The sequence below is a fragment of the Protopterus annectens genome, chromosome 2.part0 (genome assembly GCF_019279795.1).
Source record: "Protopterus annectens isolate FY-2018-M chromosome 2.part0, PAN1.0, whole genome shotgun sequence".
NCBI lineage: Eukaryota > Metazoa > Chordata > Ceratodontiformes > Protopteridae > Protopterus > Protopterus annectens.
This window is the reverse complement of record NC_056728.1, coordinates 215,009,579-215,027,432: the sequence shown is the minus strand read 5'-3', so window position 1 is coordinate 215,027,432 and position 17,854 is coordinate 215,009,579. Positions and strand designations below refer to the sequence as shown.

General features: G+C 42.9%; 1 protein-coding gene across 3 annotated transcripts in view; it reads right to left on the bottom strand.

Moving 5' to 3' along the window:
* Positions 1-17,854, bottom strand: part of XRCC5 (X-ray repair cross complementing 5) — a 2,194,257-nt gene that overhangs the window by 295,171 nt on the left and 1,881,232 nt on the right. The gene's annotated exons all lie outside the window — the stretch shown is intronic.

Genomic DNA, 17,854 nt, shown 5'->3' with positions numbered 1-17,854 from the left:
TTTAAGTGTCAGCAGGGGCTTGGGAGGTGTAACCTTTACAAGCAGGTGCCTGGGTGATGAACCATTTACAGGTTGCCTGTGTCCAACAGAGATACTGGTGCCAAACCAGGGATGAATTTCCTGTTCTCCATCCAGTTGTCCAAGTTACACTTGAGTTGGGTTAGGGAGGAACTCTGCTTCACATGGATGGGCAGCCTGTTCCAGAGCAGCAGTCTTCTTCAAAACAAAGGAGAATGGCTCTTTTTTTCATTTTATAGCTTTAATTGGTACTGGTGAGGATGCATGGGTTACAAAAAGGAAAGCTGCAATATGTTGGTCTAAGGAAACTGGACAGTATAGGTTGCTACTGTGATAAATGCATTCTCAGACGTCTTTGAAATAACATGTATAAAATGATTTACAATCAAGGACTACAGCAAAGTCTTGGTTCCAAAGCACATAGTAACAAAGCTATGATGTGAAAAGTACAGCAAATGGAGGATACTACACCAGAAATATTCAGAAGTTATATTTACTGCTGCAGTAATATAGCCATAGATGAACTTCTTTGTACTGGCCACATATCAAGAGCAGTACAGAAGACCACTACCATATGATGAGTTAACTCCCAATCCAAGGGTGTTACCCAGAATCTCAGCTGTAAACTGACCGGTAACATGTGCATCTTCAGTTTTTTTTCTTAAAGCCATATGACTGCCAATAAATGTGTCTGAAGTCTCCACTGCAGTGAGACAGAAGGAAAAACCCATAACCTGAGATGAACTCAAGGACCATCTCTGGAAAATATAATATCCATTCTATGGAAGCTAAAGTACACTCAATGCTCTGCAGCCTACTACCTTACACAGTAAACCATGTAAAAGCTGCAAGCTAGTGCTTAAAAAAGATACGATACTCAACATCCTCAGTCCTAATAAACTAGACCACACAAAAAATTATTTACCTAAGGGATGAGACCTTTGTAAGAATATAAGACTATATTCCAACATCAACACATCTTCTGAAATGTAAATTAGTAGCTACACAAGTATACAGTCTAAATTTCAAAATGCACTCACTTGAGGCACTCCTTAAAATGGAGAATATCGACATCTGTGCAGTGACTGAAACCTGGTTCAAGGCTCCAGAAAGCACCCCTGCATTACCAGGATATAACTCATACCATACCTTTCGGCCATCAAACCAGGACTGGAACACCCAGGGCAGAGTTGTGTCCATATTCATTAAGGACAACCACACCTCCAGGCTAGTTGCCCAACATAATTCATCTGAAATTATACAAGTGCAACTAACTCTGTGCAAAACTGCAGTGCATATTGTAGCTTGCTATAGATCCCTCACCATACCCTAGGACTCCCTCTCCTCTTTTTTTGATGTAACAGAGAATATCAGGGTCCAACCAAACACCCTAATATTGGGAGATTTTAATTACCCCATTAACTGGGAAAACTACTCTTCTACTAACTCCTTTCCTCAACGCTTCCTAGAATTTGTGAACTCCAATGCCCTGGATCAACTTGTCCACACCCCTACTAAAGGCAAAAATATCCTAGACCTAGTAATTACCAACATGAGTGACAGGTGCTCCACACCTGAAGTCAACTCCTTGTTGGTCAGATCCAACCATAAAGTAATCACCCTAGATATCCACATCCTGATCCCACCCCCCACTAAGGAAACCACATTAAAAAACCTCTCCAAAGCTAGCTTTGTGCTACTTAAGGCAGAAGTGGCCAATTTCACAACACCCATGCAGATGGACAATACAGTTACCACGGCCAAATCTTATACAAACACACTCTATAAGCACGTACACAGGTGCATGGATTGTGCCATCCCTAATAGAACCAAGATGCAGTCTTCTAAAAAAAAGGAAACCAATCTGGCAGTCCCCTGCTATTAAGCTCTACAACAGAAGGAAGAAACTGTTGCAAAAGAGAATAAAATCCCGCAAGTGGAGGAGCAAGAAGCTGAGATCTCTCATAAAATCCTCCAAAGCGAACAATGAAAATAAGATTGCCACTGACTCTAAGGACAACCACAAAGCTATCTACAGCTATGTCAAGAATCTCAATGGCAACATCCAGATCTGCTCTGAGCTACAGCACAATGGCACAAAATTCACGGAACCAACTGATATCACCAACATCCTGGCTGATAGGTTCAGTGCCAACTTTACCCCCCCCCCACCTCCTAAAGGGCCCATATCCATACCAGAAGAATGCAGTGTCCCTGCAATCACAACTGAACAGGTGAAAACTGCGCTATCACAAGCCAAGAACACAGCATCCATGGGATCGGACAATATCCTTGGCTACATTCTACATGAACTTCAGAACGAACTAGCCCCCCCCCCACCTAAGCACCATATTCAATCATAGCCTCTCGACAAGCTTTGTACCCACTGAATGGCACACGGCAACAGTTGTACCACTCCACAAAGGGGGAGCCACCACGGACCCTGGGAACTATCAGCCTATTACTGACGAGCCTGGTCTGCAAGGCCATGGAGCATATCATGGAACTCATAAACAAGGATATTGGTAACCTCCACACTCTGGAACCCACCCAGTTCGGATTAGTGAAGGATACATCATGTCTCCTGAACCTGATCAACTTCTTTGAAACAGTCACCAAAGCCGTGGACAAGGGTAAGGCAGTCCACACAGTCTATCTCGACCTCACCAAGGCATTCAACACCATCCCCCATTCTGGTATCATAGATAAACTCACCAAGCTGGGCATAAATCTGTACATCACAAGATGGGTCGCCAACTGGCTTACACCACAGAACCCACACTGTAAAAATTGCGGACTTCAAATCTAACTCCAAACCTGTGACAAGTGGAGTAGCACAGGGTTCAGTCCTGGGACCCTTCTGCTTGGGATCTACTTCTCTGAAGTACAGGCTAACACAGAGGACCTCTGGCTGACAAAGTTCACAGATGACTGCAAATTAGGTGCCATAGTTGAGTCCCCAAACGACGTGGACATCCTGCAAAGGGCCTCAGTGAGACTGATGCCTGGTGTCAGAGCCATGGCCTCAAGCTCAACGCCAAAAAATGCACTGTCATCCCCTTTGGTAAAAACCCTGTACCCATGGACTGACACATAGGCGGCAGCCCACTTAACGCCAAAGGCGTGATAAGAGACCTCGAGACTCTAGTGGACAGTAGTCTCTCCTTTGATAATCACATCGCCACAGTAGTCAGGAAATCCTTCTACGTAGCACACCTCATCATGAAAGGGTTCTCATCCCAGAAAAAATAAGTCATTGTCCCCCTCTACTCAGCTCTCATCAGATCCATTATAGAGCACAACTCCCCATTTGGAATGTACCTTACAAGGCATCTGCAGCAGCTGGAAAGGCCACAAAAATACCTCACAGAGAAGATTATGCGACTCAGTTACCCTAAGCTGACCGCCTCAAAAAACTCTGGTTTCACTCCGTAGCATATCGCCTACTCCGAGGGGATCTCTGCCTAACATACAAAGCTATGTCAAACCCTGAGGTGCTGGACATGCTACATCTAAATAAAACCCAATCCCTCAGAGCCACACGCTCTAGAGAGCAAAACCTCGTCACCACAATTAACAGAACATGCTGGAGGGATAGATTCCTGTCCCAGAGACTTCCCATGCTCTGGAACAGGCTGCCTATCTATGTCAAGCAGAGTTCGTCACTAGCACTCTTCAAGAAAAATCTTGATGAGTGGATGGGTAATAGTAAATTCACCCCGGGAATCACATCGGTGGCCCTGCTAGACAAGGGGGCTCAGGTAAATAGCATCCATGGGTGGAGAAAGCCAGGGAACCTTGTCGGCTAGGCTTACATAGGCACTAGGGCCGATAGCCTAATTCCTACCTATGACCATCTGATAGTGGAGACAGCCTCATTTCTGTTCAAGAAGAAATACTACATTAGAAGCTCCTATCGCAGCAGGGATCCAAATATTTCAATATATGCAATATCCTCACTTAACTATAAACACACCCACCATGAGTATCACTTCTGCAGTAAAATCAGAATTAAGGGGGGAAATGCAAAACAGTACAAAGGAGCTCTGACCTGCAGATGTGGCTATAGGATGCTCTCCAGAAATACTGCTGCAAGCCCTGCACTACGCAAAAATATGTTCCACGTGCCTACGTAAGGCTTCCTAGTATGGGGTCTCCTATCTTACTCTAAAATTTATGACACTTGTTAATAGGACAAGTATCTATGAGGAGCTAACCAGAAATCTTTGATTTTTTGAGCTTGTGGAAACTCTCCCTGGCACAAGTTCCTTTCTGTTTCATCATCAGGCTTCAAAGAAGTAGAAGAGTCAAGGGGGTCTTGGTAGGATGTGTATCAGAAAGGAAAACCTCCCTTGTCTTGCACTACATGGAATTATGAGGATGATACTTTATTTTCCCAATCTTGCTTTTAAAATAACCTATTAAATTAAGGAGGAAGAAATATAGGAAATCCCAGTTCCACTGTACAGAGAATGTAGCAGCAATCCATGTGTCTTGGAATGTGTGTAGGCAGCTAGCAACTATCCTTGGATGAAAACAGGTCTATGTTTGGGGTCCTCTTCACCACATGATTTCCAAGAAAGCATTTTGTACAGTTCAGATCAAGACATGTCCCTGTGTTCCTGCTCAGATAGTCTGCTAACCCATTTCTGGGCTAATGGCCAGATCTAACAACTACAATGTCACGCTTTGTAGGATAACTATCCTTTTCACATATCAGGGACTTATGAGACTTACAGATGACAACTCAGTGTCCTTCAAATAGCACAATGAAGGCATCTTATAAACTAAGCTACAAAATGATGAGATATATACTATATTTCTTCGAATCAGAAGAAAAGTACAGTTGTGTACACTTACCATAAATGTAGATGCTTGAGTGTATTCACTGTTGCAGTCATTACATTTGGGTAATATGCTGGCAGGTTGTCCTCAGTCAGCCTGATTAACAAAGTCTTGGATCCTGCATCGGTTGCTGTCCCTTCTTCCATACGTCAGGTCGTCAGGGGTATAAAACATGCCATTACATCAGTTTTTCTTGCCCCAGATGACAGGTGCCCCCCAAATGGGGAGATATATATATATATATATATATATATATGGACCCCTATCACATGGTCGACAGGCCATATGATCGACACTCATTTGGTTGACAAACAGTTTTATGTGGGGGGCTTCACCGCCCACACCCCCCCCCCCAACTATATATATCAACTCCAGGGTCGCACAACATTGGGGAGGGGGGCAAATCTGCCTGTCGACCAAATGAGTGTCGATCAAATGGCTTGTCGACCATCTCAGGTAGACCCATATAGATATATATATATATGTATATATATGTATATATGTGTACATATATAAAATAAGAAACACAAAAATATACCTCCAAACAAAAGCAAATACACCAAAAAGGTAAAAGAAAAACAGGGGGCTGGAGGGAGGGTAACCAGGACTGCAACAGTGAATACACTCGAACATCTACATTTATGGTAAGTGTACACAACTGTACTATGTTCATCGTATTTCACTGTTGCAGTCATTACATTTGGGTAGATTCCCAAAGCTAAGGTTGGGAGGATGGATTTATACAGCATTAGGACCAGCTATAAGGCCCTGCAAAACAGCAGTGGCAAAGCCAGCACTGGATTTAGAGAAAATTGGTAAGTGATGATGCTTGGTGAAAGTATGAACTGAACTCCAGGTAGCAGCTTCTAGAATATCCCTGGTAGGAACACCTCTGAGAAAGGCTGCTGAAGTAGATGCAGCCCTGGTGGAATGAGATCTGATCCCCAGGAGGATAGGTTTTCCATGGTGCTTATAACAGAAATGAATACAATGGCTTATCCATTTAGAAATGGTTTGCTTTGAAATAGCCATCCCCTCTGCCCCTGCAGCAAATGCTACCAGCAGTTGTTCAGATTTTCTTTGAGATTTAGTCCTGTCCAAGTAGAATATAAGTTGTCTGTGTACATCCAATGAATGCAGAATCCGCTATCCCTTGTTATGTGGATTGGGAAAGAAAGTTGGCAAATGAATGGACTGATTAAGAGCCACACTGGATACCATCTTAGTCATGAATGATGGATTGGTCCTGAGTGACACCCTGTCCGCATGAAAGATGATGAAAGGCTCCACTGCCATAAGGGCCTGTAATTCAGATATCCTTCTAGCTGAAGTGATTGCTAAAAGGAAGGCTGTTTTCCAGGAAAGAAGTTTTAAGTTTGCAGTTGCAGCTGGCTCGAAAGGAGGTAGAGTGAGTTTCTCCAATACAAAGTTAAGGTCCCAGGCAGGGGTTGGAGTTCTCCTGGGTGGTCTCAAGTTTTCGGCCCCTCTGAGATACTGCTTTAGAAGAGGATGAGAGAAGAGAGGGGGATCTGTGTTGTAATGAATTGAAATGGCTGAGGCATGGATTTTTATGGAAGAAAAAGACAGGCCCTTATGAAGCATCTCAGTTAAGTATTGCAAAATCTGAGGTAAATTGGGCACTGCTGTGCTAATCCCTTGAGATCGATTCCAGGCACAGAATCTTTTCCATTTGTCACCATAAGATTTACTATTACTAGATCTACTCATCAAAATGACATCCATCACATGTTTGCTGAGGGATGCTAAGGGTGAATTTAAGTGATTAGCCAAGCTGCAAGATTCAATGTTTGGAGCTGAGGGTGCAGAATTTGGTTCTCCTGCTGAGACAGCAAGGAAGGTGTCTGAGGCAGGTGCCACGGATAAATGTGTGACACACTGCGCAGGAGTGGGTACCAGTGTTGGCAAGGCCAGTCTGGAGCAATCAAAATCATTTTTGGTTTGTCTTGTTTGACTTTTAGTAGAACTTTGGAAAGCAAAGGCAGAGGGGGAAAGGCATAGACTGATAAGTTTTTCCAGCTGAAGGACACAGCATCCACTTTCCAGGCTTTTTTGTGATGGGTTCTTGTGCAAAATTTGTCCAACTGGTAGTTCCGGGGTGAGGCAAAAAGATCTATGTCTGGGCTCCCCCATTTGCATGTCAACATGTTGAAAATCCGTGGTTCCAGTTTCCATTCGTGAGGGCCATGAGATTTCTGCTTCGTCTGCCAGAACATTCTGCTTTCCTGGCAGGAATTGAGCATGTAGTTGTACTTGGTAGCTCAAGGCCGTGTTCCACAATGCCACGGCTAGTCTGCAGAGGGGGTAGGAATGTGTACCTCCCCTGCTTGTTTATGTACCACATAACCGTGGTGTTGTCCGTCTTTATCAGTAATTGTCCTGGATGAGGGTAGTCCTTGAAGGCTGTCAGTGCATTCTGTACAGCTAGCATTTCTTTTTGATTGATATGAAGGTGCATTTGATTTGGGCTCCATTTGCCCTGAATGCACTTCCCTGCCAGATGAGCTCCCCATGCCAGATGAGCTCCCCATGCATAGTCTGATGCATCTGTAGTTAGGGTATGGGTGGCAGGGGGTGGTGTGAATGGCAGTCCCTTGTTTTGGTGACAGGCCTCTGCCCATCATAGGAACTCTAGGTGCAGGCAAAATATGATAGGAATCATTGTTTCCATGCTGTGACAATGTTGACTCCATAAACTTTTTAAGTACCACTGAAGTTTCCTCATATGCAGTCTTGCATATGGAATTAGAAAAATGCATGAGGCCATGAACCCCAAGGCTTGCAGTATTTGCCTTGCAGATAGCAGGGTTTTTGTGGCCGCCTGTTTGAAAAAAGTCACTAAATGAATTTGCTTTTCTGGCATAAGGAAAGCCATCTGGGCAGTTGTATTCAAGCTTGCACCCAGGAATGTAATTTTTTGAGAGGGTACCAGTTGAGATTTCTTTTCGCTTATGGTGTACCCTAGACAGGTTAGAAGTCTTTTTACAAATGCCAGATGTTGTAGAAGAATGGCCTGGTTTTCTGCCTGAATTAGACAATCGTCCAGGTATGGATATATTTGAATATTTCTTTGCCTGCAAAATGCAATTACTGGAGCCAGGCACTTTGTGAATACCCTGGGTGCAGTAGACAAGCCAAAGGGCAGTGCAGAGAACTGATAAATGCATGCAGCCTGCTTTGAAGCATAGGAATCTTCTGCAAGATTCCCTGATTGGGATATGCAGGTAAGCCTCAAGTCGAGAGTTGACAACCAGGCATCCTTGCCTAGCATAGGAAGTAACTGGTGAAGAGTCAGCATCTTGATATTTGGAATGTCCAGACAGGTGTTTAGAGTAGACAGGTCCAGAATTGGACGCCATGATTTGTCTTTTCTGGGTACCCTGACCGCCTCAAAAAGCTCCAGCTTTACTCCGTAGCATATCGCCTACTCCGAGGTGATCTCTGCCTAACATATAACGCTATGTCAAACCCAGAGCTGTTGGACATGCTACACCTAAAGAAATCCCAATCTCTCCAAGCTACACTCTGCTCTAGGGACCTAAACCTTGTCACCACAATAAACAGGACACGCCAGAGGGATAGACTCCTGTCCCAGAGACTTCCTATACTCTGGAACAAGCTACATATCAAGCAAAGTTCTTCATTAGCACTGTTCAAGAAAAATCTTGATGAGTGGATGGAAAATAGGAAATACACCCCGGGGATCACTTCTGTGTCTCTGCTGGACAGTGGCACAGGAAAATAACTTTCTTGGGTGGTGTAAACTATGGAACCTTCCAGACTAGGCTTATGTAGGCCCTTGAGCTGATAGCCTAGTATCTACCTATGAACCTATGAAGAGAAATCCTGTCCCTTTTCCTCTTCTGGTACTAGTTGAATAGCCCCCATGTTTAGGAAGGAAAGTACTTGTTTCTGAGCCTCTGCCCACTGATTTGGGGGCAGGTCTGGCCACCCGTTTGGAGTTGGCAGTGTGTGGAAATGAAATCTGTATCCCTGGGACACTATATTTGAAACCCATTTGTCCTGGGTTATAAGTTGCCAGTTTCTTGAATGAAGAGCCAGTTTTCTCCCCAAAGGGGCGGCTAAGAGGTAAATGCTTGGTAATTTCAAAGGGAAATCATTGAGACTGTTTACCATAGGGTGGTGCCTTGTTGTTTCCAGATTTGGAAGTGGAAGCACCCCATTGCTTAGTTCTGAAAGTCCCTTGGGACTGAAACCTGATGGTTTTGGAATGTCTGGGTTTGGCCGTAGTGGCTCTGGAAGGAGCTGGAAAGGACCAGTTCTTAGCAGGCCAATGCCTACTAAATCTAGGAGTTTGCACTTGTAAGAAATCTTTCACAGTTTGCATAGATTTAGCTTTATCTTCCAGCTTTTTTAGAACTTCTTCAACCTTATTGCCAAATAAGCGGCCCTGCTGTAAAGGAGCATCCAAAAGTTTTGCTTTAACATTATCAGGCGGAGATTGCTCCTTAAGCCAAGCATGCCTTCTAAGCACAGACCCAGTAACAGCAGCCCTACAAAAGGCCTCTAAGGAATCAAAACCACATTGCAAAGTATGTTTGCCACCATGTTCAGCTGAATGCAATAAATCCTGCAAATCTTTATTCTCCACACAGTCAGAAATCAACATAATTTTCTGTTTAAGCAGTCCCATGATATGCTGTTGATATTTTAGCATATGGAATTGACAGTTTAAAGCCCTGACTGCTAAGGTTGCAGAAGTATAAACCTTTTTACCCCATGTATCCAGCGCCCTGGAGTCTCTATTAGAAGGGGTAGGATTTTTAGCAGTAGAAGCCTTAATGCCCTTGGGCCCCTGAGAAATGGTTTTGGGGTCCGCAACAGGATTTTTGAAAAGGAATTTGTGGGACTCAGGAACCCTGTAGTACCTGTCTGGCTTGCTAGGGGCAGGAGACAAGGAATCAGGGGCCATACTGGATTCTGAAAACACATCATCAACAATATCTAGTACAGGAGGTATAGCCAAAGGCCTATGTTGAGGAAGAAGGAAATCCTTAAGCCTCTTTTTGGATTCAGAGAAAGCCTAACTTTTCCAGTGGAAATGCTCCCTTAAGGTATGTAAAGTTTCCCCAAAAGAGAAATCCTCAGGCAGAGAAGCAAAGGGAATGGAATCCTCTGCATCAGAATCCTCATAAGTAGGTCTGGACAATTCCAGATCATTAGAAGAGTCAGAAGAAACAGAGTCCTGTTCAGAAGATTCATATTCAAATTCAATCCTAGGCCTCTTGGGGGGGGGGGGGTCGACTACCCCTGATAAGAGTAATTAAATCTTCAGCCATTTTGATCATTTGTTTTTTAGGCATAGGGGCGCCTGGGCGTCGGTTTTTAGATCTAGTTTTTAGATATAGATTGAGATTTAGGCCTTAGCACTGAAGTTGGAGTCTGATTAATATGCAAGTCTGTAGGCCTGAATACACCCTCAGAAGCCGGTGCCTGCTCAGCGGCACCGGACCCATCCAAGGTAGATTCATCCGCGGATTCCATATGTGAAGCATCTCACAGCATACCGGACTCCGAATGGGTCTCAGTAGAGGCCTGAGAATCAGAAGTAGTGGGTATCAGGGGCTGCGGAAGCGCCTCACGGAGCACCGACGAACAGGCAACTGGCTTAGCAGAAGCGTCATCGGCAGTTTTGGACCTCAACGGCCTGTCTCTTTTTCTTTGCGTTTTTTTCGGTATTCCGGTAGTCGGATGGCTAACAGACGTCATTTCTGGATAATTCAACCGAGAACCGAAATATTTTGAAGCAAAAATGTACCGATGACGGATAGTGCACTGATTAAATAAAGCACAAAACTGACAGCAAAGTATGTCATGGTCAGGGCCTAGGCAAGGAATACAGGACAAATGAAAATCCTTATGAGGTATTTTCTTCCCAGAAGTAATACAATTATGAACTTTTACTGACATCGGTAAGGAGCAAGAAAAAGTTTCCCCAACGGGGTACTTCGCTTTAAGTTGAAGACTTCGGTTCTGAAACTCGAGTTGGCCAACCGGCACTTGAGAACTGCTTCTGCTTCGGGCACCGCACGGCAAGAAAGACTGATGTATTGGCGTCGGCTGCATGTTTTATACCCCTGACGACCTGACGTCATGGAAGAAGGGACAGCAACTGATGCAGGACCCAAGACTTTGTTAATCTGGCCGACTGAGGGCAACCTGCCAGCAGATAACCCATATGTAATGACTGCAACAGTGAAACACGATGAACATCCATAAGTTCTGACAAAATTATTTACAACTAAGCTAGAATTAAATAGGATTTTCTGGTCTGCTTAAAGGAAGAATCTCATAGCCAGATTGAATGCAGTGAAGACTTACTAAAAAGAATTATAGGCCAAGACATATGATGTGCAAAGATTAGTCTCTAAGGGTCTGTACTCTCTAATTTCAATTGTTCTGACCAAAGCATGGTGGCAAATAAAGAACTTAGATAAAATGTAGCACATTTAACAAGAATAAAAAAACTTTACTGGTTCTCAGTGTGTACTGAGTAAATGCAATGAAGTGTCAAAAAGGATGTTAAAACATTGTTCAGAAAATTTAAAGAAAATCTGGATTTGTAAAATGGATGCAAATATTACAAGCTTTCGACAGTACAGAGTACAGACCCTTAGATACTAATCTTTACAGATATCATTCTTTTCAGTATGCATAACCCATAAACTATGAAACTATCTTGTAGATAGGAAAATATGTCCACTTGATTTCTTTCATGTACTATATAAGCTGCAGTATTATCTGTTATTAATGTAAGAAGGACTTTGGGCTAAGTGGAAGGCCTGGAGAGTAGGCTCCAATCATATGACTTGAACCTTGAGCTAACCCAAGTGTGCTCCCCAAGTCAGCACACCAGACAAATATGAAGTTACCTCCTGAGCTGGATATAGTATGGTGAACAGCACTCCTGAGTTACAGGTACCTTGTGTAGTCAACCACAAGACTTCATTTCTGATGGCTAGTACAACAGGAATTTTTTGCTGCATGGGGTTGATGGTTCTGGTCTTATAGACATTGGAGGTAACACTGACCACCTTCATGGGTACTCCTGTATACAAAGCTACCAGAATTGAAGGTGACATGTACCCCAGGCCCTTCACAAAGAGTCTGGCTATGTACCACAGATATTATAACTGGATGCCATTCTGATAACAATAAGCAGAGTCTGTCTATGCAGTGACTACATCCTGGCTCCACAGAAGTGCGCTCTCCATGGCTTTAAACCATATCTCAGTGACCACACAGATGTCTGTATTCTCTGCGGTGAGGAGAGCTTGTAGGGAGTGGAGTTTTTTGTTTAGACTCCTAGCATTGAGCAGCATCACCTTTAGATTTTCTTGGTTTTGATTTGATATGTTGGAAGTACTTTCAATTCGGCATTGCTGAAAAAGGGACTATGGAAGAGGCAATATTTTAACCAATATTCAAAAGCCTAGAGGGAAGAGGTACAGACCATCCTTGGCAAAACAGCATGGTCTGTTGACCATCTCCTTACACGTTGACAAATATTGCACTTCCTTAGAATAACACCAGAAAGTAAGCCAATTATTAAAGTCGGTCATCTTCTGCTCGTATTGTGGCATCATCCTTGGAGGAGGCTAGGTTCACATCAAGCCTGGGACAAACATTCCAAGTGCTCCATGATGTCACTCTAGAGTCTAGGGAGGTATGTCTCAGGTCATTTATACCCACACATGCACTATGACTTGAGTTATATTGGTACCTGTGGTTCAATTACCTGAGTGCAAGGGTAAGGTGGTGGATCCTGATAAATGATAAGGAAATTACTGTGACTTTTACCTTACTCAGCCTGGTGAGAGGGACATCAGTGTCTCACAATTGAATTGTCAATGACCAGAATGCTGGATTGTGTGGTGGCTTGCCTTATGGGTTTAGAATTACAGGTTCCATGTGATGGCATGTGTTGATGTGGATGCTGTTCTGAAAGAGTGCATTTGGGGCTGCTGAGGGTATTTGTTATGTGTACTTCGTCCAGATTATCTTTGGGGTTTAGGAAGGCTACATTTAAGTTCCTCAGCATATGTGGGTCTATGTGTCTGCTTTGAACTGTGTAAGATGGGTGCATTACATGTACTACGGACAACCTGACTGACATTAGGAGTGCTTTTATGCCTCTAGTGACATTGTGTAAATACACCTCTTACATACTATATATTAGTTTGTTTGAAAATCAACTGGCTGTCAAGGCAATTTCTACATTGCGTCAGGATGCCCATATCCACCAAGCTGGTAATGAAGATAGTGGGAAAGTTCATATCCATGGCAACAAACCCTTTTTTATTGATTACTGATGGCTGGAGTGAGAATATAAAGTAATATCAGGAGTACCTAGTTTGCAACTCTGGCGGCAGTGCTTGTCACTGCAAACTAGTTGTACAACTAGGTACTAGAGAAATTTCAAGGGTGCTTTATGGGGAAAATGTTAACTCAAAGTGTCTGTGTCTATATAGGGCAATGCTAAACATTTGAGTGAAAACTATTACATAGATCCTGATGATTTATAGACAAGTATTTAGGGAGATGTTCTGAAGTTAAGTTAGACAGCAGCTAATCAAGCAGTAATTACTGAAAAGAAAGAATTAGCTTTATCAATAATGATGTCTGGCAAAAGTCAGGGAACCTTTTGGCTAGGCTAATATAGGCCCCCCCAGGGCTGATAGCCTAGTACCTACCATTGAACCTATGAACCTATAAGAGAGGGGGAATCACCTGAATGGCTACTGCCTGGCTTCTACTAGTGCTGGTTTCACCACTGTTTCACACTGTTGGGATACAATGCTCCTTTGCTTCTTCTCTAACCAAAATCAAAACAGTAGCAACAATCCCAGTATGAGAAACAGGCCACAGGCTCTTCAGTGATCAACAGACTTTTTCCCAGATGATGCAAGGGCCTGTAGCCTTTTCCTGTTAGATGCCTTGAATAGCGATATGGCCAGTCAGGAAGGCCAACCACAGACATTCACTGCCCAATTAGAAATAGTCAAGAATCAATGCACTCTGCACTCGCTGTCTCTCTCTCTCTCTCTCTCTCGCCAGAAGCAAAATACAAGCACAAATTCCAAACTGGAACCTTTGAAGGTTAATAGGATTTTCAGTGATTAAACGTATCCAGAAATTAATGTCCCTATGTTCCTTCTTTCACCAGGAGAAAAACAGAAGTACTAAATCAAGATGACTGCAGACGAGCAGTATGTGGGCTCTCCAATAACTGGTAATCTTGTAGTAGATGTTGCAGATTTGAAAAGTAAGATGGAAAATGGGTTAATACCCTAAGATCTGCAGTGTGCACTAAGCTGTTAGATACAAAAGACGGGGTAACTTAAGCTTTAGGACTTTGTATTCTAGCACTATGGAATATAGTGGGGTGGCCAATAAATTTAAACAGCTGAAGAGGAATGAATACACAAAATTATAATTTTGTTCTTAATCACAATAGCCAATGAAAGAGGAGAGGGAAGGAAATATGTGGTCAAATTAACATAACGGGCAGGTAACCAGAAACAGCTGAGTTTAAAAACACTACCACCAGGATGGGAGGGTGGAGGAGAACTTAAGTTTCTGTGTGACTCACAAGATAGACAGCTGTGGTCTCTTCCCTACTTTAAATACGCAATTAAAAGCAGAATACAAGTAAAACAAGGTGTAAAGAAAATTAATCACAATGCACAAAACAGAAGAAGGCAATGAAGTGATACAAAATACAGGAAAGAAAAAACAAACTAACCTTTCCCTTACAACAAGCTGTGGCAGAGTCTCACTGAGCTTTTCCAGTAAATGCCAGGGTGCGTGCAGTGCATGAAATCTCTGGTGAGACCATAAATCACCAAATGTGCTTACCTACCATACCAGGGTCAAATGTGAGATACACCCATAGCAGGTGCCCACTGCATATTGGCTCTTAAGGATGTCCAGGAATGCTAGTGGGGACTTAAGACTATACACAGAAAAATTCCAATCCCAGAATGGATAACTGCACCACCCATGATATACTTGAACATCACCCCTAAGAGAAAATATGGACCATAGTGTTTTCTCCCCAGCAGAATCAATCAACTGAAGGAGGATGACATAATGGTTAAGGTGTTTACCTTAAAGACACAAGGCGTAGGGTTTGATTCTCACATGGGGTAACTGGCTAGGCTTCAAATGGCCCAAAAGGGCAGTTAGCTTAGTACTAACTTATGAGCAGCTGTGGGTGAAAGGTATGATGTTACAGGGGACTGAAGGAAAAAAAATGTATGTGGATTTATATGGTCTATTAAAGAGCTTCAATGCCTGAAATGTGCCATTCAGACTGAATATAGTAGTTGGCCCCTGTATTCAGCTTAAACACAATAGTCATAATTTTAATTACAACATTTCCTGATTTTTTTTGTCATTTTCCCTGCTTACAGTGTTAATTGCTTTGTATCATTACTGCTGCAAACAAAAGCTTTCACAGCCCTGCATCATGCAGTGCATTCATTCACTGTATGTCACTTGACTGTGCTTCAAGCATTTCCAGTTTATTCTGCTCTTATCACTTCTAATACATTTATGGCTTTCGGCAACAATTTATTTCAAGTCTTACAGACATGGAAAATGGCTCTGCCACCTACATACCCTATTCAGTGCTTTGCAACATGTCTTCTCATGCTTGTACCTACATTGGTTTTATTGCATTTGGTCTCTGCCTGCTCATTTATTACCAGATTACACCATGGTAACCCTGTCATCATTTTAACTTTTTAGTATCTTGGCTTTTTTTCTTTTGAAACGTTTTTGCCTTGCCATTTCTTGGCTTTTATACTCATTCTTATTCACAGCTTTTACATACATTTTCAGTTCTTCGGTCATTTACACTGGATATTAAGCACACCATGTGCTTTGTCTATTGTTATGTCAGTTTCCATTAATACTCTTAGCTTGTCATATCTGATACCGCACACAATTCTATCCTTTTTCAAATTATCAGAAATGCTGCCAGTTTTATAGCCCTGTGTGTTATGCTTTCTTTCAACCACATAAGTGTCAACTAACTCTTGAATTCCTTCATTTCTAGTAAAAATATACAACTACCTATGACACATTATTCACTAACTTGCACTAAGGCTAAATTTTATTTATTTTTAAAAACATAAATCTTTCCCCTTTTCCTCCTTAAGGTTAAAGGTGTCGGATATCTTACCCGATGTTCTTCGTGTTTCACTGCTGCAGTCATCACATTTGGGTTATCTGCTTGCAGTAGCCCTCAGTAGGCCATGCAGTGCCCAAAGCAGAAGCAGTTTGTAAGTGCCGGTCGGCAGACTGCTGAAATTTTTGTTTTCGAGTTTCAGAACCGAAGTCTTCAACTAAAGCTAAGTACCCCGTTGGGGAAACTTTTTCTTGCTCTAAACCAACGTCAGTAAAAGTCAGTAATTGTATTTCTTGTGGAAAGCAAATACCTCAAAGATTTTCATTCGCAATATATTCCTTGCCTAAGCCCTGACCACAATGTACCTCGCTGTCAGTTTTGTGCCTTATTTAAGCAACGAACTATTCGTCGTCAGTATATTTACATTTCTAAATATTTTGGTACTCTGTTCAATTACCCAGATATGGCTTCAGTAAGCCACCCGATTACCGACATTCCGAAAAAACGCAAAGATAAAGACAGAGACAGACCGCAAAGGTCCAAAGCTGCCGACAACTCTTCTCCTAACCCAGTCGCCAGTTCGCCGGTACTCAGTGAGGTGCTTTCGCAGCCCCTGATACCAGCTACTTCAGATTCGCAGGCCTCTACTGAGACCCATTCAGAGTCCAGTATGCTGCAATGTCTCTACCTTGGATGGGTCCGGAGCCGCTGTGCAAGCACCGGCTTCTGAGGGTGTATTCAGGCCTACTGACTTGCATATTAAACAGACGCCATCATCTTCAAGGCCTAAAACTCAATCCATGCCTAGTAAATAGATGCCCAAACCACATGGCCAGGCCTCTATGCCTAAAAAAAAAAAAAAAAGGATAAGATAGCTGAAGACATTATTACTTTAATCAGGGGAAGCCAACCTTCCCCCTCTAAGAGACTTAGGACTGAATTTTCTTCTGATTCTTCTGATCAGGATTCTGAAATTTCTGTTTCCTCTGACGACCAGGATTTACCCTTATCTACCTTTGAGGATTCTGATGCTGAGGACTCTATTCCCTCTGCTTCCCCTCCAGAGGATTTCTCTTTTGGTGAAACCTTACATACTCTTAGGGAGCATTTTCATTGGGAAAGCCAGAATTACTCTGATTCTAAAAAGAGGCTTAGGGATTTCTTACGCCTGCCCCAACACAGGCCTTTAGCTATTCCCACTGTACTGGACATTGTTGATGATGCCTTTTCTGAATCTAGCTTGGCCGCTGACTCCTTACCTCCTGCTCCCAGAAAACCAGATAGATATTACAGGGTCCCGGACTCTCATATGTTCCTCTTTAAAAATCTTACTGTGGATCCTGAGAACATTTCACAGGGACCCAAGGGCATTAAGGCTACCACTGCCAAAAATCCTACCCCCCCCCTCTGATAGAGTTTCCAGGGTGCTGGATAGATGGGGTAAGATGGTACACACTTCTGCAACCTTGGCCATTAGGGTCTTAAACTGCCAGTTTTATATGTTGAAGTATCAGCAGTATATTATTGGATTGCTTAAACAGAAAATGATATTGATTCCAGACTGTGCTGAAAATAAAGATTTATAGGATTTAATGCATTCTGCTGAACAAGTTGGAAAGCATACTTTGCAATGTGGTTTTGATTCACTAGAGGCATCTTGTAGGGCTGCTGTTACTGGGTCTGTACTTCATAGGTTCAAAGGTTGGTACTAGGCTATCAGCCCTAGGGCCTATACAAGCCTAGCCATAACAATTCCCTGGCAATTTCTTCCCACAGTGTTTACTTCCCTGGACCCCTGTCCAGCAGGGCGACTGACGT